This window comes from Meleagris gallopavo, chromosome 1, assembly GCF_000146605.3.
Source record: "Meleagris gallopavo isolate NT-WF06-2002-E0010 breed Aviagen turkey brand Nicholas breeding stock chromosome 1, Turkey_5.1, whole genome shotgun sequence".
NCBI classification, from domain to species: domain Eukaryota; kingdom Metazoa; phylum Chordata; class Aves; order Galliformes; family Phasianidae; genus Meleagris; species Meleagris gallopavo.
Window position 1 is genome coordinate 60,825,840 of NC_015011.2, and position 27,624 is coordinate 60,853,463.

General features: G+C 39.8%; 1 long non-coding RNA gene across 1 annotated transcript; it reads left to right on the forward strand.

Moving 5' to 3' along the window:
* The first annotated feature begins 9,366 nt into the window (after positions 1–9,366).
* On the forward strand, positions 9,367–27,360 carry LOC109368142. Its single transcript, XR_002115872.2, has 4 exons — positions 9,367–9,449; positions 10,353–10,453; positions 26,119–26,210; positions 27,033–27,360. It is a non-coding gene; the product is annotated as an uncharacterized LOC109368142 (long non-coding RNA).
* Positions 27,361–27,624: the final 264 nt, after the last annotated feature.

The following is a 27,624-nucleotide window of genomic DNA, read 5'->3' on the forward strand; positions in this document are numbered from 1 at the left end:
GTTGTGTACTGTTTGGCGGCAGCTACCTTGACCATAAATTGCTGGTTTGATTTCATTTTAAAAATTTCTCTAAATGGGTCAAGGATAATATATATCAATGAATGAAATTACTGTTATTTAGTTGCTAACCTGGTGAGAATAAAATGGAAACCACAGGCAATAAGGAGAGATGTGAAAGAAGTACATAAATCATTCTACATACAGAGTGATAATAAAGTGAATCAACAAGTATGTAAGATGCATATCTGATAAAAAGAGCAGGTTGAAAGCTTTCAACTTTTGAAATTGGATTGATTCTTGTTACTGAGCTTGATTTTACAACTGATGTTGTAAAAATGAGTGAGATGCCTTTTATTTTCTTCCATTCCTAAAATGCAAAGGTAAGCCATAACATTGTTGTTAAAGTGAATATTTCTTGTAAGTCTTCATAAATACCAGCATTAAACCTTGTTTAGAGCATTAAAATAATTTTATAGCAAAACCATTTTGGATAACTTGATAACGTGCTCTGACTCCAGAAGTGTGAAAGACCTCTCTGCATTGATTCTTAGCAGTGCTTGAATACTAATGTTAGAAAAAAGCAAGCCTGGGGAAGAATGCATATGGGATTTACTTATCTACAATGCTTTATTTCAGAATCCACTTCAGTGGTCTGACAACTTGCATATATTCATAAATCTTGATAGCTACATGGTCTGTATTTGTAGAATGATTGGTATCATATGGAGAAGATTTAAAAGGCTGTGCTAAATGCGTAATCTCATACACTATTTCTGAAGAACAATTTTAAAGCTTTTTCAGAGAGAGAAGGTAAAGTATCATCTGAAAGTGTCCTAGAATGTGGCTGTTTTGCTCCCTTCGGCACCTGAATGTGTCTTTGATAAAATTCATTTTTGGGGGGCATTTACAAACAAACTACTGTTGAAGGCAAAAATAGCTGAAAATTCTTTAGGATTTTATTTTGTTTTCCTCTTCCTTTTTCTTCCAATAGGAATAATTCTACCAAATACATAATTTTACTTTGTATGTTTTTAGTTGTGCTTTTACATATGAAATTTGTGAGGTAGTTTCAAATAGCTTTTCAAGTAATTATGAAGTACCAAATGTTGCTGAATATAGTGAGCGTAAGCATAAGAATGGGAGCTCCTAAAGAGGAAAACAATCTTTTCCTTCAGCAAAGGAGCTAGATATAGATCTCTTAAAATTAAGCTCTTTTTAATTGTCCAAAAATTTGGTTCAAAGATGTAGATTTAAATCTGTGTTAAAATGAGGAAAGCCTAGCTACCAGTTACATAATTAATCTACTAGATCATGCCACCACTTAGCTCTGCTATTAAGAAATGTGTGCCTTTGTAACCTCTCTGAAATAGGGCCTCCTGATGAGATAATGTACTAGGAAACAATGATGGGTTGTTACATAATGAAACCAAACTCTCTATAATCTATGGCTGCGCTGGTTAAACAGAAAAGAAATATATGTATGGTGTTCAATCTATTCTTTCTGGAGGTGGTATTCTGTGCTTAGTCTCTCCATTAAAAAGCACTGAAAAATAGCTTTCTACGATCCCTTTTCCAAGGTCAGTGGTCTACTGCATTTGTTGTCAATGGCTAAGTGTAAACATGAGTAGGCAACAAGTAAATAAAATGGTTGAATTGACAGAGAATGGAAGCCAGACTTCCAAAATACATAGGTAACTGAAAATTCTATCTATGCCTAATGATATTTTCTGAAGTGCCTAAATAGTTTAGGGCCTTGGAGACGATGTATGCCTTCACTTGGTTAGTTGTGTCTGAAAATCTCACTTGGCACTATTAGCCCTTTGAGTCTTCTCAATAGCTTTGAAAATTTGGCTCAGGGAGTTGAAAATCTGTTTTCTCTGTTCTAGAAACCTGGCACGTCCTGCATGCCCTGGGTGTTGGGGAAGTTCCAGTGATTTCTAACAGGCAGATTTAGCTATCTTTTGGTTTATAGGCATGTTTTCCACTGCAAGCCGTTACAATAGTCAAGAATTCCCTCCTTTGTGTTTTTATAGTATCTGCTCAATGTGGTAAACCATTTTGTGAAGTACATATGCTCTCATATGAACCAATTTGCAGGCGTAAGAAAATAGGGTATGCTGTTGGTTCCAGAAAACTGAGTTAGCAAGCATGACATGCATATACACTTGCTTTTACTTGATCTGCACCTTAGCAATTCACAGGGAGCCTAAAACCTGGACCTCTCTAAACTGTTCTTGCCTTGGCTTGCAATCAATCCAGGGAGCAGTCAAAGGCAATCATATGTTTCCATTTGGCTTCTCCAGTCCTTACTTTTAGTACCTGGTATAAATGAGGATATTTTCCCAACATGTGTAAATCACAGATCCAGCTATTTCTTCCATTCTTAAACTTGTCATCCCCTCCTTGTAACTGAAGGAGACCATCTGATTATTTTCTTTATTCTATGTGTTAATAAGTTTAGATAATGCGTGTTTCTGACCTAGAAGCACTGGTTGGGGATGAACATTTATTAAAAAGAGTAAAAAAAAAACTTCTGTAACATGAGTGCTTAATCACTAACAATAAAAGCCATAAATGCTAATGACTAAATAAATGTGAATGAAAATTAGCAGATAATGTTTTAGCCATCCCATGAGTTTGTGGGTCAACCCAAGTAATATCATAATTGCAGAAATGATAAGACAAGCCATCTAAACTCTCACTGTTTCATTGTTCTGTTCTTCTATAATGTTGAGTGTATGGTTTTTCAATAAAACAATTGATCAAAGGAGACAGAGAGAGGAGAGAAAGTAATCCAAACCTGACTGTACATAGCCTCCCTGCTTCATGTAGGTTCTAGCTGGTTGGATTCATAGTAACAAGGATAAGAGAAATAAAGCACTTAATAGCAATTACGTTAAAATCAGAGTTGGGAATTGGGATGTGTGTGGAGAATATCATGGCAGTAAATCTATAAAATTCAAATCCAAAAGCAAACACCTAATCCAGAAAAAGGCACTTGAATTGTGAGAGCTGAATATAATTTAAAAACTTTTGATCAATTTTAGTCCTGAGATAGTAATCATATTACCTCAGATAAAGTAGCCTGAAGCTCGAAGGCAAGAAGAAGAATATATCTTCAACCCCTAGGTTTTAAATCAAAACATGTGGCTTAAATAGATCTTTGGATTGCTTATAATTAAACTTTCCTGAACAATACAGGAGTTTGCCATTTCTCAGCCATTTGTGGCATCTGTTTTTGCATACTTCAAATTTTGTTTGTTTTTCTTTTAGTACTTCCTGTACGGTAAAAGTAGGGATGGATATGAATTTGATTGAATATGCCTTTTGGGTACAGACAGCTGGAGTAGAAACTGTATGAACCAAACTTTGCCTCTAGTTGTTGTTAGATAATCTCATTGACACTTGCAGAATTTAAGCTCAAGAGACCAGATAGTTATGACTTGTCCTATGTGGTGTGGCTGTGTCTTCTGAGGAAGCCTCAATTCAGCTATTCATGGTTGAAATAACCTGAGCTTAGTACTTAGCACTTGAGGTTTCTCTCAGTTTGTTTTGCTAGCAAGCTCTGTCTCTGCAGTTTGTCATACACGTGGTGTCAAAATATTTTATTTGCATGTTTTTCAGCTCTCTTCTGGAACTTGAATTTTTGAACTTTTCAATAAACTCAAGTTGCTTTAGTAACATGGAAAAACACCCACAAAGTTGGGACGTGAGACCATTAACTGCTCAAGGAGCTAAAAGCTCTTAAACTTTTGTTATGCACAAATTCTTGCTGGCTTGCTATCACAGACTCCGGTTGTTTTTTTTCCTGCTGTTTTTCATAAACTTCTCCTGGTGCCTGGAAGCAAAAGAGTGGTCATTCTTTTCTCAGTAAAGGCACATCGTAGCAAGATGCTTGCATTCATTTTGCAAGCTCAATAGAGCTAGCTGTGTTGTCCATTTTAGAATAATTTCACTTGAACTTCTCACATTAAATCAGTGTGAGAAAAATGGCACCCTTATATTTTAAGCAACTCAGCAGCACTGCAGCCTGCTTTTTCTCTTTCTGATTTTGTACAAGGCGGTAGTGAGCATGTCCTTTTTATATACATATATCATGTGATTCAGGAAAAGATTAGTTTTGAATGAAGCAACTCTATCATAAGTTGAACAAATCTTGCACAAGAAGAACATGGAAAGCATAGAGAAATACTAAATATATTTGCTCACCTTCTTTGGCAAGAGGAGGTAAATATTGTGTGTGTATAGATATATATATATATATTTTTGTGGCTCCAAATACTACTTGTTCTTCTCCCTCTGTGAATTCTTACAGGGAATGTCTTTAGACTCGGTAATGCAATCAATTTCTTGTTTTCAGCAGAGCAGTTTGTTTTCTTCCACTGCGCAGAACAATAATAGCTTTTGTATGAGAAACTTTCTTAGAAGATTGGTTTGCTATGCTAGCTATCTTCTTTTTCCTTAGATTGCCTTATTCCTTTTATTCCTGTCTTAATATATGTCTTTGCACCTTCTCTGACTTGAAATTTCTTTGAAAAACAGATTTCTTCTATGCATCAATATCTCTGTCTAGGATATTGGTGTATTAAGGCTAGAGACTTTTTTCCATCCCTTAAGCATTTCTCTGGACTTCCAGTTGTCCCTTCATTTAACTTAATGTTTCTGTTCACTTCTCAAATCCCTGAGTGCTGCTAGTTTCAATAAGCCATGGCCATGTTGTGTGTTTCTATAAGACTTCTTTTCCCTGAGTAATGTTTTGAATATAGTCCAGTGGGTGAAATTTTGTATGTGGAGAGCGTAATAAGAATGGTTACTATTATATTTGCTGTTGTGTCTCTGACTGAATTGTAGGCTCCAGAATCTTTGACTATTTCTTATTATCAGATGTTAAATTGCGCTGCTGAGTGAATCTCCTTATTCACTGCTGTAAGACTCGTTATTTCACTGTACTTCTATTCCCAAGTTAAGAAGAAAAAATGCTAGCAACCGTTTGCATAGTTTTTTCCCATCTCTTTCTGAAATCAGTGAAATCTCTCTGCCAGTGCAGAGAGATATGCTTTTTTTTGTTTGTTTGCTTTGTTTTTTTCTGTGTTAAAAAATGATAGAGTTCTGAGAGATTTGATTGGAATCTAATTAGGATAGTGTATGTTGCTTAAAGACTTATAAGAGCTCCAAACTGCCTACTGTGCAAGCGCTTTGAGATATATAAGCCAGTTTTGATAAAATGAGAGATAGCAGCAGTCCTCCCACAAAACTCAGATAGAGCTCCTTTTGTCATTTCAAAACATTCAGGCACTTTTTTGCCTTAATGCTTCGTATTTTTCATACCTCGGTGCTCTGTGCAGAAGCATCAAGAAACCACAATAAAGACCATTCTACTGCCTCAAGAAATTATGATAAGTGTCTGACGTTGTGAATGCCTGTCTGAACCTTCAAGGTATTTGTGGTTTGTCCATGACTGATTTCTGGCAGGCTCTGAAGGGAGCAGCTCAGGATGACAATTTTTTCACAGTAATGTACCTGTATTTTTTCCTGTGCCAAACAGACCAGCATGTAAGTCTTCTTGTGCTTTCTGGGATGTCAGTTTGCACAGTGTTCCTTTGTTTTCTTCTGTTGAGAAAAAGCCTGTAGTTTCTTTTCTCTTAGCTGATGCTGTTCATTTAATTGGTTGAAGTGATAGTGGAGATTGTTAATGCATGATACAAGGGTCTGCCACCTGCCCGTTTGCTACAACATGCATGTAATGTAAGCAGGTAAAACATCATGGTAACTGAGAAGGAAAGAGCAGAAAAGTCTATAATTTTGATGGAAAAACTACAAGATAAATTCTACTCTTAGTCATGCCAGATGGTGCACCTGGGTGTCAGTGGGATTTCAGGTGTAGATGGAAGCAGAACATGCCTAGAGGTATTTTTCTGAAAAGCCAAACAGCAACAGGGTCCTCTCAGAAGAGGTTGAAGTTGCTTGCTCCTGCCACTGATTTTTCATAAGCTTGTACTCTCAAGGGGACTAACTTTCCCAGTAATACCTTGGGAAATCATTTCCTTTTAAGGAAGCTGGAGTGTTTTGACAGTAGTATTTTTGAGGAATAAAAAAGTATTTTGAGGAAGAATAAAGCATAGACATACTCAGGCTATAAGTGTCAACTAGTTTTAGACGAGAGCTGAAGTGCAAGTAATTTTTTCTTGTTATGACAATACTGGCCAATGCCAAAATCAGAACTCTAAAATGAAATTTGTCTTCAAATGAGTAATATTTTCAATCAGCCGTTCTTGATCAGCAATTTGCATTGTACTTAGTCAGTACACTGGAGATGTGAATTTTTGTGTTGGTATTAATATCTTTTTGGTCATTTGTCTTACATCTGGAAAGTTTCCACTTCGAGAACATTCATAGTACACAAAGAACTTGCAGGCAATTCCCCACATAGCTACAGCAATTCAGGACGCAGGATATTTTCAGAAGAATATGTTTGACTTTATAATTTGATAAAGAAGAATGGGTAGCTATTTTCAGGGACAGGCATATTTCATCTATCTCTGTCTGTTATTTAATTCTGAATCTCAAGAAATATTATCTGTGGTACAAAATAAGACTTGATTTCTGTAGGTTCATTAGTAAAGCACAGCTCCGTCCCACCAGCCAATATTTCAATCTGTATTTCAGCCTGACATGTGCTTAAATCTCTTTTTAATCACTTGGGTTTGCAATTTGATTAAAGACAAACTTCACTAGCATCCTAGACAGATAAAAGGAAAACCACCCAAAATGAGAATTCACTCTTTTCATAGAACTAAGGGTGTAGCTCTGCATCACTAAGGATAACCACTAAAATTTGTCCCTGGAGTAAAGGTGTAAAGGTTGGTGAGATCAGACTTCAGCTATTTAGCAGTTTAGGCCTTGTGGTTAAATCTTGGATTTAGACTGCTTGACTCTGTCCTGTGAAACCTGATCTAACACCAAATGCCTATTTCACAGTTTTACTTTCAGTGAAGTATTAAAAAAAAACCAAAAACAAAAAAACAACCCCTCACTTAATAAATTATGCTGTTAATATAATGCAGGATAGTGCATGAGCTGGAGATGGAAGTGCATTCTCACTTTGTTCTCTTTTCTCAGGGATTCTCCTTTATAAGATGCCTCTGTAACATGTTGGGATTTTTCCTCTTTTGTTCTTGCTTCTCCTTGACTAGCTAGCTGGTTTGGCATCTTATACTCACGAGTATTTTTAGCATCTCTTGAAAAACTCTGAAATGGATTCCTGCTGCTGATCAGCCAATGCTGCGTTTGCCAGTAGTTGCCATCAAAATATCTTCTATCTGTTCCCTTGGCAGTCTTTACCTACCTATTTTTTCTGTTTGATGTCCATAGTGTTTATCTCATGCTGAGCCTTCACTCTATTTTAGGGGAAAGAAACCTATGAGTTCTAGCTTGTACTCTTGGATGCCTTTCGCATAGTCTCTTGCTGTTTAAATACCTGTCAAAAACTTTAGGGGTGTGTTTCCATGGTGATTGCAACGTGTTTACTGTAGTATCTGTCTTGTATTTGTCTTGTATAAGAGATCCCTTTCTCTTTTTGCTTCTTGTGATGCCTCAGGAATGTACCTTAAATTAATTTCAACAAAATAAACTTTCCGTGTATTTAATTCAATGGCATATATATTTTTTATATTGCACAATAACTAAAAGTGAGAGCAAATTGTCTTCAGAACAAAGACAGACTCGAGAGTTTTTTTTAGACCTACCCAGTACATCTTCTCCTGATGCAGTAGCTGCCTTATATAGAAACCTGAGTTTGCTCACTTTAAATTCTGAGAAAATATTCTTAGCTATTACAGGCTGTTTATTAGAAATGGCAGTTTTCAGATGAAAACCTATAGACTCAGTATCCTTCTGCCTGGCCTCCCTCATGCCACTTGCTGGGAGGCTGGAGTGCCTGTGCAGTACTGAATACTGTGTTCCAAAGATGTTCCTTGCTGAAGCTTTCACTATGGTGCAAGCAAAGGCAAGCTACTAAAAAGCAAACCTCAAAGAGTGTCCAGATTGGACTCACTCTCATTACCTGGAGAGCCTGTGTGACTGCGGCTGCGCCTGCGCCTGCCCAGGTTTCAGTTCACAGCACAAACGACCAGATATCCATTTACGACTGGGTCACACGAGGACAGTCTTTTGCATGATTTCAGTAGGAGAGCTCTGCCACCTACATCCCTGAAAGGAACACGTTCTTTATTCCTTCAAAACTCTTCTCACTTCTGAGGTCCAGACTTCTGACCCCCCAAAATACACGAATTGGATTCAAACCAAATTTCTGAGCTTGCAGATGTTTCTGGGAAGCTCTCTGCCACACATGGGATAGTGGCTGGTAACATAAGCTCGCTTCAACCTGAGTTTTTCAGATAGCATTGCCAACGCTGCATGTGGCCATGGCAGGTGTTCCCCAGGCATTGCTCAGCCTTTTTAGCATTATCGTGGAGAATATATGGTTGTCAATTTACTACTTCTGTGCCTGCTCACTTTTAGCATCTCCTGTTTATGTGATAACAAGCTTTGTTGTATTCCTTGCTCTTTAACCTGAAGAAATAAGATGTTCACCTCCTACATTTGTTGAGCACAGAAAGTGGTTCCTGGCTCAGCAGCGATAGCTTTGTGTGCGCAGAGCTCTGGACATCAAGCTCCTCATGGAGCAAAACAAGAAGAAAACTGAAATGCCTTCTGATGATATCTGGATGTTTTCAGACTCCTGGTATTGCAGTATTCTGGTACAAAGGGGAGAGACACTGCCTACTACAGCTGGGGAAACTGAAGCACGGGAAAGTTCAAAGAGAATGCAACTTATGCCTGCTGTATTATGTCCAGCTTCTATCACAGATTTATGACATTTATTTTAAGCGTTTAACTGAAACCTTTATTTTTTCCTCCTTATGAAAATTGCTTCTTGTCCATTCAAAACTTCTAGTGGTGTCAGCACCTTGGAAATGCAAAGGGCATCGTGTTGTGTCCAAAGGGAAAGCTGTTACAAAGCTTCTCAACCCTTTCCTTCTTATAATTCAGCATAAATATATGAAAACTGTTTTTCTCACTTGAAAAGAGAAGATTTTGATTTTCAAAAACAATCAGATGAGCCCTAGTAATATCCCTAAGGTTTTGCTTCCTTCTGTTTTGCAAAGTAAAAGACATCAACAAACGTCTCTTCCATTTTGACAGTGCCTTTCTTTAAACAGAAACTAATTTAACTGTGCACTCAGTTAATTGGTTTAAAAATACGAAAAAGCTCAACTTGGGTGTGCAGCAAGCTTTTCATAGCACATCCTGTAGTCCGTTACCATGGCGCTGGTAAAGATTTTTGGTCTCCATGGCAACCGCAGGTCGGCTTGTCGCACCTTTTATCTTGTGCAGGCCGAAAGCAGTAGCTTGCACTAGCCGGAGTTGAAATGTTGAGAGGGAGGCAGGTACACTACTGGATGATTGCTGAGTGCTTGGGGTTTTTTCCTGCTTCCAGCTTAGTCAGGTTTTTAATTGCTGCTGTCCAGGCTAATGGCTGGAGCTGACAGTGAGGAGCAGGGGCTGATCTCCCGCTGTTCTGCTGTCTTAAACTGCCCATCATGAGGGTGCCAGTCACCTTTAGGCACAGTTATTGCAATTGCAGCTGCCTGGCTGTAGCTGTGAGATCTGGGGCTGGAATGAGAAACAGCTTTCATGCTCTTGCAGCCCAAGGACTGCCTGGCTATGTAGAGCACAGAAATGTGCCATCTAAGCAAGTCTGACATCCCTGGAATCACAGAATATCCTGAGTTGGAAGGGACTCACCAGGCTTACCAAGTCCAATTCTTTGTTCCACACAGGACCACCCAAAATCAAACTCTGTCTGAGAGCATGCAAGCATCTCCATGGGAGACTGCCACACTAAGGGATGATTATTGCAGAAGGCAGGGTGAGGCAGGAAGCCCAACTCTGTTGGTGGTGTCCAGGATCTTTTCATGGAAAGCATGGGAAGTTTAGTGGGGGTACAAAAAAGGAAGTGTAGCTCTGGCAATCCTGTGTTCAGAGCTTCTGCAGGTGAGTGTCTGTGCCTTCACTGCTTGTTCACCATACAGTTGTACAATTGTGAGAGCAGGCTGATGAGTGAGGTTGGAAGTGGAGCCCACAAATGGAGAAAATGTTTTCCAGCTCCGGAACAGACAATAAACTTTTCATGTTGATCTTCTCAGGGCAGAATGACACAGGTGATTACAAGACAGTTGCTTAACAGTGGTTGTATGTGGTATAAGGTGAAGCCACTCTACTTTGTGTTGACTGAAACAGTCAACGCTATATCCACGTTAATTGCCATTTCTAAATGGTTTATCTACCAGGAACTTCCGTCTTCCTTGTCTAACAAGGAGCTCTCCAACAGCTTGTTTTTAAAACTGGATGTGCTGTAAACTGTAGAACCAAAGAAGTTTTGCTTTTGATGGTAAGTAGATACTATGCATCTTCATATGAAACTGTAGGCTTTGAAAAAAAAAACTTAAGTAGGTGATAGATGAATGAACATTAAAATGCACTTCCATTTTTCATACCTATTTACTTGGATTCATGCAGCTGCCTTTGAGATGCATTTATTCTTCCCCTTTCTGTGACTGGATGATGAAGAAAGTCTCAAGAGGTCCACAGATTTATTTAGTAGGCTTCTGTTAAACCTCATTTGGGCTATGGAGTTTTCTGCTCCCTGAATGTAGCTTCCCCCCCCTTCCCCAAATCAAATATTTTCTCAATTTTTTTGCCTAGTTCAAGACCAATGGGATGAAAATGAGGGCATATGGAATATTATCAGGCTTCAAAATAGATTTATATTTCATATGGACACAGGCTTTATCTGAGTCTTATTTTATCATCTGTTCTTAACCTGATAATGAGGCCAAGTAGCAAAGTTTGGATCCAGTTTTGGAGGGGGAAGGTATGTGTTGTGACGAAGGCTGTGTTTTTGATGGTGTTAAGTTTTCTGGCTAAATTTAGAAAGCCTGTTTTAAGATTCAGATATGACATTTTTGTATAAAGCATTGATACATAAATCTGTATGCCTTTTAAATATATGGATTTCATTTAGAGATTTGACAGACAGAATTGAAAACACTTAGCTGTGGCAAAGTGTGACTCTGTTTAATATCAGAGAGAAAAGAGAGAAGAATTAGCAGAGATGGGTATCAGATGTGAGAGGGTATTTGGGACTGCTCCCAGTATCGGAGGGGAGTGCTGCTTCTTGCCCCTGCACTGGCCCTTCCATGCCTCAGGAGGACAGCAGCCTTGCTGCCTGGGGAAGGGAGAGTTACAAGGATGAAGTTCATTTTCCATTTCAAACATTGTTCTGCCCAACGTATGGCAAGACAGAAATCTAGATACATGTAAAAATCCAATAGCTTTTCAAGTTGGTCCTAGCGCTGAAGACTTCCGTGTCTGTTTTTCTGTGTTTTTTACTTGTGTTTGAGGGAAGCATCTCTCTGCTGTAAGGACAATTACTCTGACTGAGGTGGTTTTCGGTGCTTAAAACAGTGCTTAACAAGTGCACAACAGCTCGGCACGGTGTTTTCAGGAATCGCTCTGCAGCGACAGAGGGGAAGGGACAAGCAAAAGCAGAGCATGCTCTGCTCTCTGCCTGACTTGAGATCAATGACAGTAATCACATAGACGGTAATCTGGCCTTCTCTGCTCTGCCCACCTGCTGCTGCTGTTGTCGTGCTCTGCACTCTGCTGCCATCCTCCGTGACAGCGGTGCCTCCGGCTCAGTGCTGCTGGGATAATGCAGGGTGGCACAGCCCGCAGCTGCAGCCGTGACACGGGGAGAGGAGTGAAGTGCTGAGAAATGAGCTGGGCTGACGTTTGGGCTGACAGGCAGTGCTGGGAGCTGTGGGAGAAGCTGAGGATGTGGAAGGGAAGTCTTTTTGTCTGGAACTCTGGCTGTTTTACTGGGGAAAGGAAGGAGCGTCATTAGAAGTCCAGAAATAGTCAAAAGTATGGATTGTTGGAACAATCTGAGAGTTTTATTACTATCCACGGTAATAATTAATAACTGCTAATGGTGAATTTAAGAAGATGACTGCTACTGGATACACTGAATTGCAAAGGCAGAGGGGATGCAGAGACCAGGATGATGATGGAGCAGGATAAAGAGCAGCAATTTTAGGATATGGAGGTTTCCAGTAGCTCTGCATTCACAGGTTAAGTGCTGTCTCCTAACACAGTGGTATTTAAGACTAAGCAGTGGATTTTAACATGGAGCTCAGGGAATGAAGCAGAAGCTGTGTTTCTAGAGATCTGAGACATGACAGTCAATGGGAAGTGCTACCTTTCATACTAATATGCAGCCTGTGTGGCCATTATTTTCTCTCATTCAGTTATTTTAGGCTGACCCTCAGTACTTCAACATAAATAAGGACAGTTCTAAGAAAAACAAACACAAGGATTATACACGTATATTTAAATGCGTGTATAAACACACAGTATAAAATTGTACACTGCCAAGATAGCGTCTAATTATTTTGGACTCACTGACTAAAATACATATAATGCAAAAATTAATTTTCAACCATAGATACACAGGAATTAACCTTGATGTGCAAAATAAATTGAGACAATTGTTGCTTTTCTGTACTTAGTTTATTGAATTTGTTACTATCTAAAGACTTCCTACCTAGAAGATGCTTAGAATCTGCCATCAGTGCCTATGCCTTTGGTAGGTCTCTATAGATAATGTTTTTCAATCTTCCTATATTTTTCATTTCTCTCTTTGGGCTCTCTGTAATCAGTTTCCATATGGCACCCAGAAATGGTCACCCAAACAACTTTGGTGGAATGGAAGGGTGAATTTGCATATTATTTCATACATAGAATCATAGAATGGCTTGGATTGGAAGGGACCTTAAGAGTCATCAAGCTCTAATCTCCCTGCTGCAGGCAGGGCTGCCAGCCCACACATCTAACACATTGACCAGGCTGCTCAGGGCCCCATCCAACCTGGCCTTGAATACCTCCAGGGACGGGGCATCCACAACCTCTCTGGGCAGCCCGTTCCAGCACCTCACCATCTCTCTGTGAAGAACTTCCCCCTGATATCCAACCTAAATTTTCCTTCCCTCAACTTAAAACCATTCTCTTTTGTTCTGCCATTATATACTCATGTAAAGAGTTGGCTCCCCTCCTCTTTGTAGGCTTCCTTCAGGTTCTGGAAGGCTGCAATGAGGTCACCCCGCAGCCTTGTGTTCTCCAGGCTGAACAAGCCCAGCTTGTCTTGGAGGGGAGGTGCTACAGCCCTCTGATCATCTTCGTGGCCCTCCTCTGGACCTTTTCCAATGGCTCCTTGCCTTTCTTCTCTACTCCAGATGGGGCCTCACAAGGGCAGAGTAGAGGGGGACAATCACCTCCCTGTCCCTGCTGGCCACCTTCTCATACATCTCAATATACAAACAGTAACTTTTCACAGACAGTGAAATATGGATAAATAATCTCTAAAGCTGTATTTGTGCCAGTTTTATACCCATTTTACGACGTCTTGCTTTTCTAGTTTTCTACATTGACAACACATAAAAGCATATTCCATGCATTACACAAGTCAAGATGTACAAAATCTAATGGCTTTCCTCTCCCACCAGAAAGCCTGTTACCACATCCCCCCAAAAAATTAGATTGGTGTGACATGTTTGATTTCTTCTGTTGGCTTTTTTTTTTCCCTCACAACCAATCCCTGTTGGATGTTAGTAATTACCTCCCATATAGTTATAAATGTCTATTTAATTTGTTCCAGGAATTGAAGTTAAACTGATTGTTTCTAATTCCCTTGCTTCTCCTTTCATGTATTTTGAAAAATAAAAGATTAGAGGACGGTAAATGTAATGTTTAATGCCTTACCATACTCAACAAGTTCCCCATCTGACAGCTAAAAGCTCTGGATTTTATCAGCCAAACCTTTAGGTTTGACTGGAAATGAAGCTCATTAGATCTGGGCAAGTTGAACAAAATCTAATTTAACTAACACTTGATAATCTGTTTTATTTTGTAATTTTGTTTTTTGCTTTCTCTATTCAAAGGCTTAGATCTTGCACTCTTGTCACTAGAATTAAAGGTGATAACCATCTCATGAAAGCTCATCTTTTGTGATGATCAGTGCAAAAAAAGCATTAAATGACTTGACCTTTTTGACATCACACATCAATAACTTTCAGTTTCACTTTCACGGGAGACTACTCTTGAGCCTATCTTAATTGCCCATGTCATTACTGAATGATTTCTTCATGCATCTTGCTGGTAACATCCAACTTTGTACCCTGAATGCTCTTAGTGGATAATGTTCTGTATATATAATGTAATCCTTTTGGGCTTGGGAATCTTGCTTGCTTGGGATCCTGACTTGGTTTTCACTACTGGCTTGCCTCTTTTTCATGTTTTAGCTCAGTGAAGAGTTCACAGACTAGTCACAGTTATTGTGTGATTTGCCTTTTCAGGGAAGCAACTGGCACTTAGGGCCATTAGAATTATTTCTCTAAGGAGCATGCACCTCTCCTTAGTGCCTTTTTCCCAAGGCCACCCTCTGGAGGCTTTTCCCAACACTCCTTTGGGATTACTAAGGTCCACTTCCTTGAGATCCCCTCCTTTTACTTTCCTCTTATTCTATCTTCCCATCCTAAGTTGTTAAGAGTGGGAAAAATGAAGAGGTGAACCTTGAATTTAGGCTCCCATGTTTGGTCCTCAAAGTTTTTCTATGTGATGCATTTCTTTGCTTTCTCTCCGAAAGTGCATTTTAGCCTTGAGTTGCATGGCACTGTCTCTTTAAGAAAGAAATTGACGACTTGCAGGGAAGAAATGGGAGCTGGAAAGTCACTATGTGCTCTACAATTTTCTGCATTCTGACTGATAAATTATTGTGTCTTCTGTGAGCTCTGGCATGTGGTGCAATTTGTCCCCAAAGCAGTGATGATAGGCTGTCCCGAGCTAATAATCAAGACCCTTTTGTTTGGATTTCTCAGCCTTTTATGGAAATCTTAAAAAAAAAAAGAAAAATCTTATTTCTTCGTCAGTTTTTATTCACATTTTATCATAAACGGAGCAAGCTTTTAGCCTTGAGATTTTCACTGTGATCATGTTAAGAGGCAATCTAAGCAAAGAAAAATAATCTCCGCTGTTTGCAGCAGCAGATTGTCTTTGTGCATCACTACAGCTAATTGAATGTCTCAAAGTGTTTAGAAAAGGAAGGCTGCCATTCCTTTCATTTGCCTGAGACCTTTGTGCCACCAGCAAGTCTGGCTTCGCACTTGAGTTCCTCCAGTCTTTTAGCAGTGGCATGTGATTTCCCACTGTGTTTGCGCCCTGTACCTGGTCACCTTTCCTGCTCCTTGCCCTCAGTTTGCCACCCAGAGCCGCATCCCAGCACGGGCCCTGCACCTGATGCCATCTCTTGCTGTCATTTCCTCACTATACCAGCTGAAAGGCTGCTTTCAAATTAAAACTGCCTGGCAGTGTTAGGGCCAGCACAACTAACTTGCAGGGAAAAAAGGTTGAAGAGAACTAATTCAACTCTTCAGTTTTAAGCCTGCATTATTAGGTACTTGAATTTGGTTATTCACACCCAAATTGTGTTATTCACACCCTCTCATTGCTGAGGGACCAGAACTGTTTCCTTGCTGTGGAGACATTACTAATGGGTCAGGAAATGCTGACTCTCCTATGGCAAAAACTAAAGGAAGGGAGAGGCAGGTTATCTTCTCCGGAGTTCTTGCAGAGTGCTCCTTCATCACTGTGATCTGAAGCTCATCTGTGTCATCCATCTCTCATCTCAAATATTAAGGCTCACTTACTGATCTTTTGGCTCTCTTTTTCAGTAATCATATTTTGTTTTCTTGTTATTATTTAATGGTATAAATGTTTGGGCTTCAGGATTCCCTGGTTATTGCTTTAGGGATTTGCTTGGTCACGCTATTACAACTTAATGACTATGTTTCTAGGTCCACTTTTAAAGTACTTTAATCCAGAAGCAATCAAGCTTCTCACTTACCTGGCAGTTCCAAATGATTTCTTAAATGATTTCAGTGAAAACAGCCCTTCTGTTTGTCAGTGAAAGCCAAATTAGAAAAAAAAACTTCTTCATTTCCCAGTATCTTGATCTTTTTTCCTCCCCTAAACCAACAAAGCATAGCCTATCAAGATTCCTGGTTCCAGCTCTGCAAAACCTCACAGTATGCAAGGGCCCTGTTTAGCAGAGCTTATGGTGATAGGACAAAGGGAAACTGTTTCAAACTAAAAGGGGAGAGATTTAAGTTGGATATAAAGAAGTCATCTTCTACAATGAGGGTGATGAGGCACTGCAGCAGGTTGCCCAGAGAGGTGGATGCCCCGTACCTGGAAACACTCAAGGTCAGACTGGACAGGGCTCTGAGCAACCTGATCTACCTGTGGGTGTCCCTGTTCACTGCAGGGGGGTTGGACCACATGGCCTTTAAGGGTCCCTTCCTAAGGAGTCTATGATTCTATGTACTGTGCTACTACAAAACCGAGAAGCTGGTCATTAATAAATACATGAAATATATTTTTCACTTTAAGTGGATTCATCTGAACTAAACCAGTTCATAGATACAAGTTATTTTTTATTAATGTTTCAAGACAAATAATTCTGGGGAGAAGAAAGCTTTGAAATTTCCTATGCATCTGTCATGACCTTTTTTTTTAATTTCGAAAGCAGTGCTTTTTCATTTCAAAATGACCTTTTCTTTGGAAAGTTAAGCTAATTATCATTAAAAATTTTTGAAGCTAAAAACTTCAGAATTTAATCTTTTAAGTAACTTAAACTGATTTTTAAAATCCCCTCAATTCTCCCGGGACATAGAATTGCATTTCTGTCCAGCCACAGATATTGCCTGTTTCTGACCAGCATGGAAGCTAGAAGATTGCACTGAAGAATGACATAGGAGCCTGTATTTTTTTTTCTACTTAGTTATATAATCTAGAGGGGTTTAAAAAAAAAAAAGACATCTAATTGCACAGCAGCTAGCAACCTCAGAGACATTCCCTACTTTAAGTCAGGAATTACGCTTGCTATAATTGCAGCACAAGAACCTTTTTCCTCCTCTATCCCACTTTCTTTTGAGATTTCATGTGTTCTGAGAGAGCTTATCAGGCTGTAGGCTGAGGTGCTGCACTACCATATTTATGTTTGGAAAAACTTCTATGGGAGATCTAGCAAAAGAACTCGTAGTCTATGGAACAATAAGCAGCAGAAAGACATGCAAATGTTTACTGCAGAAGGAGTTTTTCTAGATGAACTCAGTTGTCTTACAGCAAACACACAGATATCTTTATGATCTCCAAAATCATGTCGTTATTAAGTAACATCTGCCAGATTGAAGACTGACATAAGTTCTCCATAGCACTATGTCTAGAAGACATAAAACTTCTTTAGCACATCAAACCATGTTTATCTACTTTTGTTTGTTGATTTTTTTTGTTTTGTTTTGTTTTGTTTTGTTTTTTACCAATGTGTGATACCCAAATTTTAGGGCCTCAGATAGTCCTGGTACAGCTTCCTCATCTGAATGCTTACCAGACTGCTGCATTGTGATTCTAAAGCTCCTGAAGGCTACTTACTTTTCTTAATAAATGTTGACTGAATGTGTGAGCTTTGCCATACTTACTGAGTAGAAGTCAAGTAGCTGTCTAATAATCCTCCTTTTAATGTCTGACTCATTTGCTTTATCCCTTCAGAGTTGATCTGACCACTTAGCCCATGCCTTCAACCCAGGAATGTTGTATGTATTATGTTCTGAAAGTAATGCCTCCTATTTATTTCCATAGAAACTACAACAGACACAAAGAACACAATAACATTCCTTGATAGAGCTACAAAACACTGTTTTTCAGTGTAGTCACCACCAATACCTACACATTTTCATCAGTGATGAACAAGAGCATGCAGGTTGTGCTCATAAAATTTGCATCAGCAGAAGTGACCAACTTTCACAGCTGCAATGATGGCATCATTGCTAGGAAAATGTTGTCCATATAGTCCATCTTTCAGCCTGAACAGCAGGTGGAAGTGAGAAGATGCCAAATCTACACTATCCAATAAGTGCAATAAGACAGTCCATCCAAAACTGGCAATGTACTTCACTGCCTTCAAACTGATATTGGGCCTGGCACTATTATACTGCAAGAAAAGTGTTATAGACTTCTTTAGCCTGACCCTGGAAGTCTGAGCCTTCAGCTTAGTCAGCATCGCAATGTAGTGGTAAGAGTTGATGGTCTGTTCGAGTTTCAAAAAATTTGTCCCTATATCAAAAGATGGTGCACATCACTTTACCCACTGTGGGCTGCATCTTGAACTTTTTTCTTCAGTGGGGAATTCACATATTGCCACTCCATGGACTCTGGCTTGTAGTAGTGACATTTTTTTGTCATTTGTAATGATGCTACCCAGAAAACTGTAGCCTTCAATGTTGTATTAGTTCAATGAGTACTGACAAACTTGCATACAGAGTTCTTTCTGTCCTTCCATGGAAATTTATGGGATCCATATCATGAAAAATGTCATATCTCAACATTGCCACCCTTGTTTCCAACTCACTGAAGATGATATTCAGCTCCATACGCAATTCCCAAGTTGTAACCCACTGATTTATGCAAATCAGCTGATCAAGACACTCTTTGTGGGAGAGCTTTTTGTAGTGGGAGAGCTATGAATGGCCATCCAGAATATGGCTCGTTTTTCACATCGGTGTCATCACTGCTGAAATGCACCATCTACTGCCTCACTGTGCTGACATTTGCTGTTTAATCTACGTAAGCATTCAGCAAGCATTAATGAATGTCAATGGGTGCAGTTTTTTCTGCGTGGAGGGATTCAAGACACTCATTTGCTTCATACATATTTCCATATTAGATGCCATTTTGTCAGATCAACCCTCTGCTGCCATCTGTATAGCAAAAAAATGTAGCAGAATATTGGTGGGAAGGTTCAGCCTCTACTGCCATATCACCATCTGCCTCTGATGTTATGGGCCAATGTAATAAAGTAGGAGGCTTTACTTCCAGAGCAGCCCTTGTATGTCATGCTTAAATATATGCCCTTTTCTGCATATCCACTTTTTTATGCCTCCAAGTTCATAAGGTGCTTTTTGAGTGTACAGCGACTCATAATACACCTGGATCCTTCATCATATTTATCATTGGATTAAGTCTTTCTTCTAGCTATTTAGTCTTCTCCTTTCTCAATGGTTTTCTCTGGTCTATGAAGTCAAGTCTTTGTATTTTCTCTCCTTGCTCAGGATTTCTGAGTCTTTGTGATTCTTTCCGTGTTTTCATACAAATGTATCAGGCTCCTTGACTTTTTAGCGATTTGTAGCATCCTAGTCTCCTTGTGTTCTCACCACTCAGAGAACAGAGTGTTCTCAACATCTCCAGATGTTCTCACCACTGTTAAAGTCTCAGTGTTCTTCATGAAGTTTGGAGGAGGCTCCTTTCAGACGTCTCACAAGGAGAGATGTTGAGGTTTAATGAGTGCCCATTTTCCTTGACTAGAAGGTTCACAATAGTTTAGCTGACTCTTAGTATGTCTAAGCCTTCTATAGATCACAAGCTACAGGATTAATCAGCTATACACACACAGAATTCTTGAATTTCCAAGTCCACCAAATCTTAAGTCTTAAGGAGTCAAAATTGCAAATTATACAGATAAAGTCTAAGTCATCACCAGAGTCATGGTGTTAGGATGGAGAGGAAATTGAGGACTGAAAATATAGGTCAGAACTGAAGGTTGGGGGGAGGGGGGAGAAGAGAGGAGTGGGAGAAGAGGACAAAACTGTTATGAAACTCACTTTCAGCAGCATAGCTGGAAATCATGGCTATAGATTCCAGCTTCTTGCTCCCTCATCCTTGCCAAACAAATTTGAATTTTGGCATTTAGTCTGCATTTTCCTGTTTCCTTCTGTATATTTGCACCAATTATATGTAATTAAGACAAAATTGCAGCATCATTGACAAGAAACAGTGGGACTCACTACGTTCCTAAGGTAATGTTTTCTGTACTGCATTCTTTTGAATGTGGTATGTTATTGAAATTCAAACTGTCACACCAGATACTCTTAATTTCCACAGTGTAGTGCTTTTAGTGATAACCTGTGCCTTTTATGTAAGGAAACTGAAATAACATCCGGTATATTTTTCCTGACAAATCTATGCCAGTTGTTTTGTTTAATTTTCCATGCATTTTCCCTGAGATGCTCTATATGTCGTGAATCTTTGTGATAGGGGGAGGGCCAACAGCAGATAAAGCTTTAGGCATTCATGAAAGAAGCTGTTGAGGTGGTTGGGGGGCTGAAAAGATGAAGACATGGTATTAGGAAGCTCAAAGGGGAATGTATTTAAGGAAGAAATATGGAAGAATCCAGTAGAAGTAATTTTTATCTCACTGAGGAAGATGCTCATTCTGAAGTCATGTGGCAGATGACTTAGGAAAGCAGGTAGAGGAGGATTTGCTGCAGCTTTGCACACGTCTGTCAGCAGTGCTACTTGCTACAGATCCCTGTCCTGCTGAGAGCATAACCCAAATTAGCACATCAAAACATGATTTTGTCACAATAGCTTGGTTAATTCGGTGGCAAGTATGTAATACTGTAAAAAGTAAAGGCCCACATTTGCAGTTAGTCAGTCTTGTCTAGAAGGATAAGGCATCTAACTTCCCAGAGCCTGTGTTTAACCATGTGTAAATGAGAATAATTCTTACTTATCTTCCAGGCTCCTGAAATATTTAATTAGTGTTTCAGATATGTTCTGAACTATGCAGATACGAGGCACAGTAAAGTGCTGCTATTATTTCTTTACATGCATACCCTCCTTATTTCTGTATTTTTGTAATTAAGGAAAAAAGAAAAAAAAAAGACGATAAAAAAGCCCCCAGCAACTTCTGCTGCAAGCTCCTAAAGCAGTGTGATGTTTTAGTCTGCCACCCTATACTATGCCTTCCAGCCAGAAAAAGAACTCAGCCAGACACTGAAACGTTTACAGACACTTTCTGGTAATCGCTGCAGTTAATAGAAACTCCAGTGCCTCTATGAGAAGTCTCAGTTTATGGCTGTGTTTGGATTTAACGTGCCATGAAACCATCGTGACAGGCACAAAGCCTGAAGCTTTTGCTGCTCAAACCTCTTCTATGAAGCTAAGAATCCTAATGAGAAATGAAGGCCCAAAGTGAAGGCTCTCACAACAGGCTGTTACTGTAAACAGAGCAGAAAATGCACCCCGAGGTGAGAAATCCTCTTTAAAAGATTACTCTGCTGTGGCAGTGGAGGACTGCCAGGGCCTCCTTTAATGACCAAATTATTTGGAGCCAGGTAGATGTCTTGGCAGCTGCTATTTAACGATAATGAAGGAAAAACCCACAGCCCCTTGGAATGTTTCTGCAGCAGTGCTTTGTCGCTGCTGTGAGAGCTCACAAGAAAAGCCCTTCTACTACCAGAGTTTCTCTTTCCTGACAGTTCATTTAATCCTCCCTCTCGCCAACCCTTCCTCCTCCTAAATCCAAAGTACACATCAGCTCATTGGGTGTACCAGCTAACAACATTTTTCTGCAGTGAGATAGATCAGTGTTAAACAGGGGATATTTCTGATATGGAGTGCGTTTGGATTAGGCTCTGTGCTCCATTTCACACGAGAAGGGCCAGCTCAGAGGGCAGCGTGGGCAGCAGCATGGAGATGCCCTTCCTCAGTCTTCTGAGCAGGCCGCAGAACCCTGCCACCGGTCAGCAGCTGGGCTGCACCCAGTCAAAGGCTATTTCTGGCATATGGGTTATTTACAGAGAGATTCAGTGCAATGCAGTAAAGCTAGCCTCAATTCTTGGGTTGTTAAGTTTCTTCACAGAGCTGGCTCTGGTCTATGATAGGCCCTGTTCAGGGGCTGCTGTAGCAGCTGGCTGCTGCTAGCCAGTAAAGTTGGTGTGGGAATGAGCCACTTATCTTACACAGCCATGTCATGTTTTCCTGAGGGATTAGCGTAAGGTGTTCAGGCAGAGTAAGAGGGTGAGAGGGTTAGGTGCAAGTGTCTATTTTATTACAATCTCTGCTATTCTGCACAGTATAATCACTCAAACAGATCTATGTAGCAGTACTGTAGAAATGAAAATTCCTGTATAGTTGCAATGTTTCTCAAAGCAAGAGAAAAACTGTGGACTGTACATGGATGTGGTTGGTGAGGGTGCAAAACTAACTTAACCCAGGTGCTTGCTGCTTCAAGTAAGAAATACCAGGGATGAGTTTATCTTTGCTAAATGAAAAGGCTATACTGGGTTCTATATCGATATACATGTAAGCAGACACATAAATAAATATATAAGTTAAAGTGCACTAAATATAAGAAACGAATCTGGAGAGAATGTTATTTCATATTTGTGTTGATGCTGATGCCAAAACTGAGTAAACACAATAAATTTGACAGTGCTCTCTGATCATTGTTGTAATCAAATTAAGTATAAATATTTTGGCAGAGGCTCTGATTTCTGACAAAAAATATTTACCCTTTGACTGAAAAATAGTTTTCATTTCTGTTTCCAATATGAGTACTTCAGGGCATATTTTTCATGTTAGGTGTATTTGAATTTATAATATCTGCAAAACTCCCAGTTCTCTGCCTGTATTGCCTGGCTGCTCAGTGAGAAAATGGCTTTCTTGCTCAGAACCATGGAATCACAGCTGTTCTGTAATCAGTGTCATATCAGTGTCCCAAGTAGCGTTAGAGAGAAGAGAGCTGTATGTGTTTGTGTCTGTCTGGAAGAGACACAGCAGTCTGATCTGATAATTGATCTGTTTTGATTTGAGCTATATGCTCATATGCTCTTTACTTTGAATACAAATGGCAAAAGTAAAAATAAAGCCACCCACTGGCATTTCAGCTGATAAAAATTCAAATTACAGGTGGACACCTAGTGATGGAGAAGCATCCCTATACTCTGGGCCTTGATCTCTTATTTTTCCGCACTGTTCCAGAGCTGCTTCTTTACACATTGTACTGAGAAATTTCTCAGTCTAGCCCTGACTGTTTTCAGTATTAGATTATATAATCTCCTCTTACATCCTCCTTCCCCCATCTCTCAGTTGCTTGGAGAGTGAAAGAGCTCAACATTTGAATACTTGTTGCCTTATTTCAAACAGAAAACAACATTCTCTCAATATAGAAAATTTGCAGGTATATTTGAAGAAATGCATTCTCAGAAAAGACCCAAATGAATTAAAATCTATTTAAATTTGTAGGTTATTGGTAATGTACAGTGCAAAGTGCAGCTGTGATAGGAGCTGTAAGAGTTCTTTACCAAGGTCTTTGAGATGAAATGTAACAGAGCTTCAGAATCTTGAGTAGAGGTAAATGATCTGTCAAATAGCCTTAAAGCATGTGGTGTGAGATCCAAAAGGGAATGAGAATGCCCTTTTTCTCTTCTAGCATATGAAGGAATTTCTTAACAGACACAGCAGAGTACTGCTGTGGTTGAAGTTTGAAAATTGCAGTAGCTTTCACATGCAGAGCATTTCTTTTCAGCTTGTTTTTTAATGTGAACAACCAACAGCCTGTAGCTGTGGAATGGCTATAGTAATCAACATTGCTGAATCACTTGGTGAGACTTCTCCAAAAGAAAATAAAGCAAATAATTAGATTGTCTATCACTTACCAGTAGAAATGTAAGAATGCTGCTAATGTGGAAATCTGCATGGAGAAATTGCTGAGTTCTAGTAGCCCATCGGCTTTGTTAGCAACAAACACACAGCAGATGCCATGTTGTTTGTTATTGGTGACACCTTTGGAAAGCAGAGAATAGCTAACAGATTTTTTCTGTTCTCGTGGGATTCCAAATCAGCCTCTTGCAAGGTTTGTGATAGCAAAGTGTGTGTTTGGCACATATGTAACGAAAAAGGAATGTTCTTTACGTGCTGTCACTGCTACCTCATTGAGAAATGCTGTCAGGGCTGGGGTGAGTGGAAGTAGAGGGAACTACACAAGCCTGGGGTACATGAAGGAGGTGCTCAAGTAATCAGCAGACAGCTGCAGGAAAAGAGGCTCCTGGCTTAAACCTCTAGAAGGAGGCAAAGGACATAAGCAGCCAGAGGTGACAAGGTGCTGGAGTGGAAGATGAGCAGGGGAAATAGCAAGGTTGGGGCATCCTTAGTTATTTGTATGGCAAACTCAGCTTTTTTAGTGATTTTGCTGCTTATTTTGTTTCTTGGAGAGAGATTAAGATGCATCATTTTTTAAAATAATGAAGTGTTGGATTAATTGTGTAACGAATGCTGTCCTGTGCAGGTCAATATTACCTGCACAGGAGCTGGCTCACATCCACCAGCATTCTGCTTTTACAGAAATTATGCTATCGTCTCCATGAGACTTATTTCAAGAGTATCCTAAAAGAGGCGAGCAGTGGAGGTTTGGTTTGGATTCCTTTCTGGTTTGATGAATCTTAGACTGTTTTCTGGTCCTTGAAACTCAGGCTGGTTCTCCATGGCATGGGGCATCATAAAGCAACACCATTAGTGCTAGCCCCAGCTAAAAAACACTTGGTCTGATGTCAGAGAGGCTTGAATGTGGATGTCCTGGCTTAGACGATAGCAAGCAGATTTAACACACCAATGCGAGATACTTTTCCACGCAACATGCATTTTGACTCATGTTACAGATAGGTTACTAAGGTAGAGGGGATTGGGCTTGTATTTGAGTAGAAATAGTGATTAATCTGGTTTGGATGAGATTATAATCAGGTCAGCTCTCTGTGCTTTAAGGAACTTTCAGCTGACATCAGAAAGAAGCTATGCCTGTACACAGCTGGTTTACAGCATGGAGACAGTCAAGGCTTTGTGGAAGTCAAGTATTAGCTGCAGATCTTCTATAGCTCTGTCATTGCATTTGCATACAGAGTAGCTGACCTTAGATTTGGAGAGTTTGTCTGGATAGGTTTAATTGTTGGAAAGGAAAGGAAGATTGAAAACAGAAGTGAGGAATGTCAGAGCCCTTCCTGAGCCCCAAGTCTGCACCTGCTGCACGCAAGCCACATAATGATCCCTTTATAAGTTGATCCAGCTCCACGTTGAAATAGTTTTTACTTGATTGACTGTCCTTGCACCACACTTTGGTTTTGGTTAGGAATTCTTTTTCAGCGCCTGTTTGAGACATGTGCATGTGCTGTTGCTTGAGCTTTGTGCTTAAATAAGGTCTCCTCCTTCCCTGTACTGACCGTGACTTGTGTGTGGGAGCACAGCCCATTGTTGTTACTGGCCAGCCTCAGGTGGAGAGATTATGTACCAAAGTCACCCTGGCATCAGTGGAAATGCATTTCCTTACAAGAGAAAATAATGTTGCCCTGTAATTTGGAACTGTGCATTAAAGGACTTAAGGGGCAAAACTTTCGATGTTGATAAATGCTGTGTTTATTCTATTCCTCTAATCAGAAGAGATGAGTCACTCTCCCATGCCAGGCCAGGCCCAAGGCCTGTTGGCAGCTTCTGGGACAGAATTATTTTTGAAGAAATATCATTGCTTCCGTGGTGCTGCTCATCTCACAGAAGCATGGAGCAGGCACATCACTTGCAAAGTGATGTTCAAACCAGATGTGGGGTTATTTGTCTACCAGCGAAATGAAGGCCTGTCTCTGGGGCAAGATGCAGCTGTTTTGTAGCACAGTGTTTTGTTACCACCATGAGAACAAGAGGTAAAGATCAAATTTGCTGGAAACAGCAGAGGAGATAGAAGTGTTTTGGAGAGGATATTGGCACATCTGGTCTACCTGCTTCTATGTTCAAGCCTGCGAGTTCTCCCCTTCCTTTTGTCATCATCCTTAGGTGTGCAGCTCCCTCAGTCATGTCTGTCATCCCTGGTGGAGCGGGAAATAGCATTAATGGCAATGCTGGGTCTGCTTTCCTTTCCTTTCTTTTAGATTAATTTAGGCTTTTGAGCTAGGTGACAGCTTTTATCACTTTGAGCATCACTCTTTGACAAGTTAATTTATAGATGCATTGGCATTATATGATTAGGGACAAGCTCGGTAAATAAAAAATGAGAGTGGTGTATTTTGAAATTTAAACAACTCCTCCCCCCAAATTCAATGTTCATGCTGTTTTCACATACAGGAATGTATTTTATTTGTTTGCTGAGCAATCTCATACTCAATGTACCTTTCAAGGATGACTGCTACCATGCAAAAATGAACACAAAAGACAAGGTATTTAATATCACTGCTAACTTCATTCTATATTTCTGTAAAATCCAAGCTTACTAGATAGAAAGAAGGAACAATTAGAATTCAAAAAGCTCTTTTGGTGTTTCCATCTTGCACCAAGTCAGTGATAATTAAATGTGCTCTAGTTAATCAACAGCAGTTAATCTCCAGCAACCAATGCAGCTGTCTGAAGCTGTTGGCTTACAGCCTCTCCCTGGGATCTTTACCCAGCTGTGCAGAGACAGACAAGTACTGGTGATTGGCACAGCTGCTGGAATTGGTTGGACATTATCTGGAAGCATTTCCCTTCTGAAAAGGTAATCCCAGCAAACTTTAAAAGCTGAAAAGATGTCTATTAAATTAGGCAAAATAACTAAAGCACAAAAAGAATAGAGGCAGAATCTTCCAACATTTTACTGAACAGAAATTTGGAACAAAGTTTTATGACTTTTTTTCATTTTGAAAAGTTAATTTCATTTTCAACAATTAAAAAGCCAAAATTCAAATAAACGGCTGTTTTTGCTGTCAAAAGAAAAACCCTGTTCTTCTTGTGTGGATATATTCATGAGTTTTGGGGCTCCTCATAGCTGGTAAAGATGCAGTTCACCTAGTAGCTGCTGCCCCAGCTCTAAGATTTCCAGATCAGGATGAGCATTAAAGATTTAGAAACTCATGAAGTTCTCAGGACTGAAATTCAAACATGTACACACAGCTTATTACTTTCTCTGGTAATATTCTGACCACATCCTGTCCCTGTCCTTACTGAAGCAACCCTCTCCAGTGCATGATTTCTTTGTATGCTAATATTTATTTTTCCCGTCCAAGGTGAACGCCAGAGCAGCATGGAGCATAGAGCAGTCAGTTATTAGAACAAAGACTGGGTCTTCTTGTGCTTCATGAGACACTGAAGAGTTTTCATTTCTGTTCTCACTTCTGTTTTACAAATGCCATAGTAACTACCTTTACTTTGAATAAAGTCACTTTGTTCCACAAGTTTTTTAACAGTTTGTGTCATGGCTTTAAGCTTGAGATAATCAGCTAGGTTTCCTTGCTTAATTTAATAGATAGATGCCAATTTGAATGGGGCATGAATAGGATAAACAGCAACAAACAAGATTAATGCAAGACCAGTGCTGTATAGGAACTGTTGAATCACAGCCTGAACTTCTGATTGGTCACCTGAGGCAAGCACTGAGTTAGCCATGGGAACACAGGTGAAGGCAATTCAGCTGTGTGACGAGAAGGGATGGAGCCTAGCTCCACCTCTCCTAGGCTTCATTTAAGGGCTGACTGCCTCTGAGGCAGGGTCTCTTTCTGGAGATTGTTCCCTTTGGAATTTTTCTGCACGCCCAGGACATGGGCAAGTATTTTTCATTTATTTTTAGTTGTCCCTTTTTACTGTTTCTGGTTACCTGAT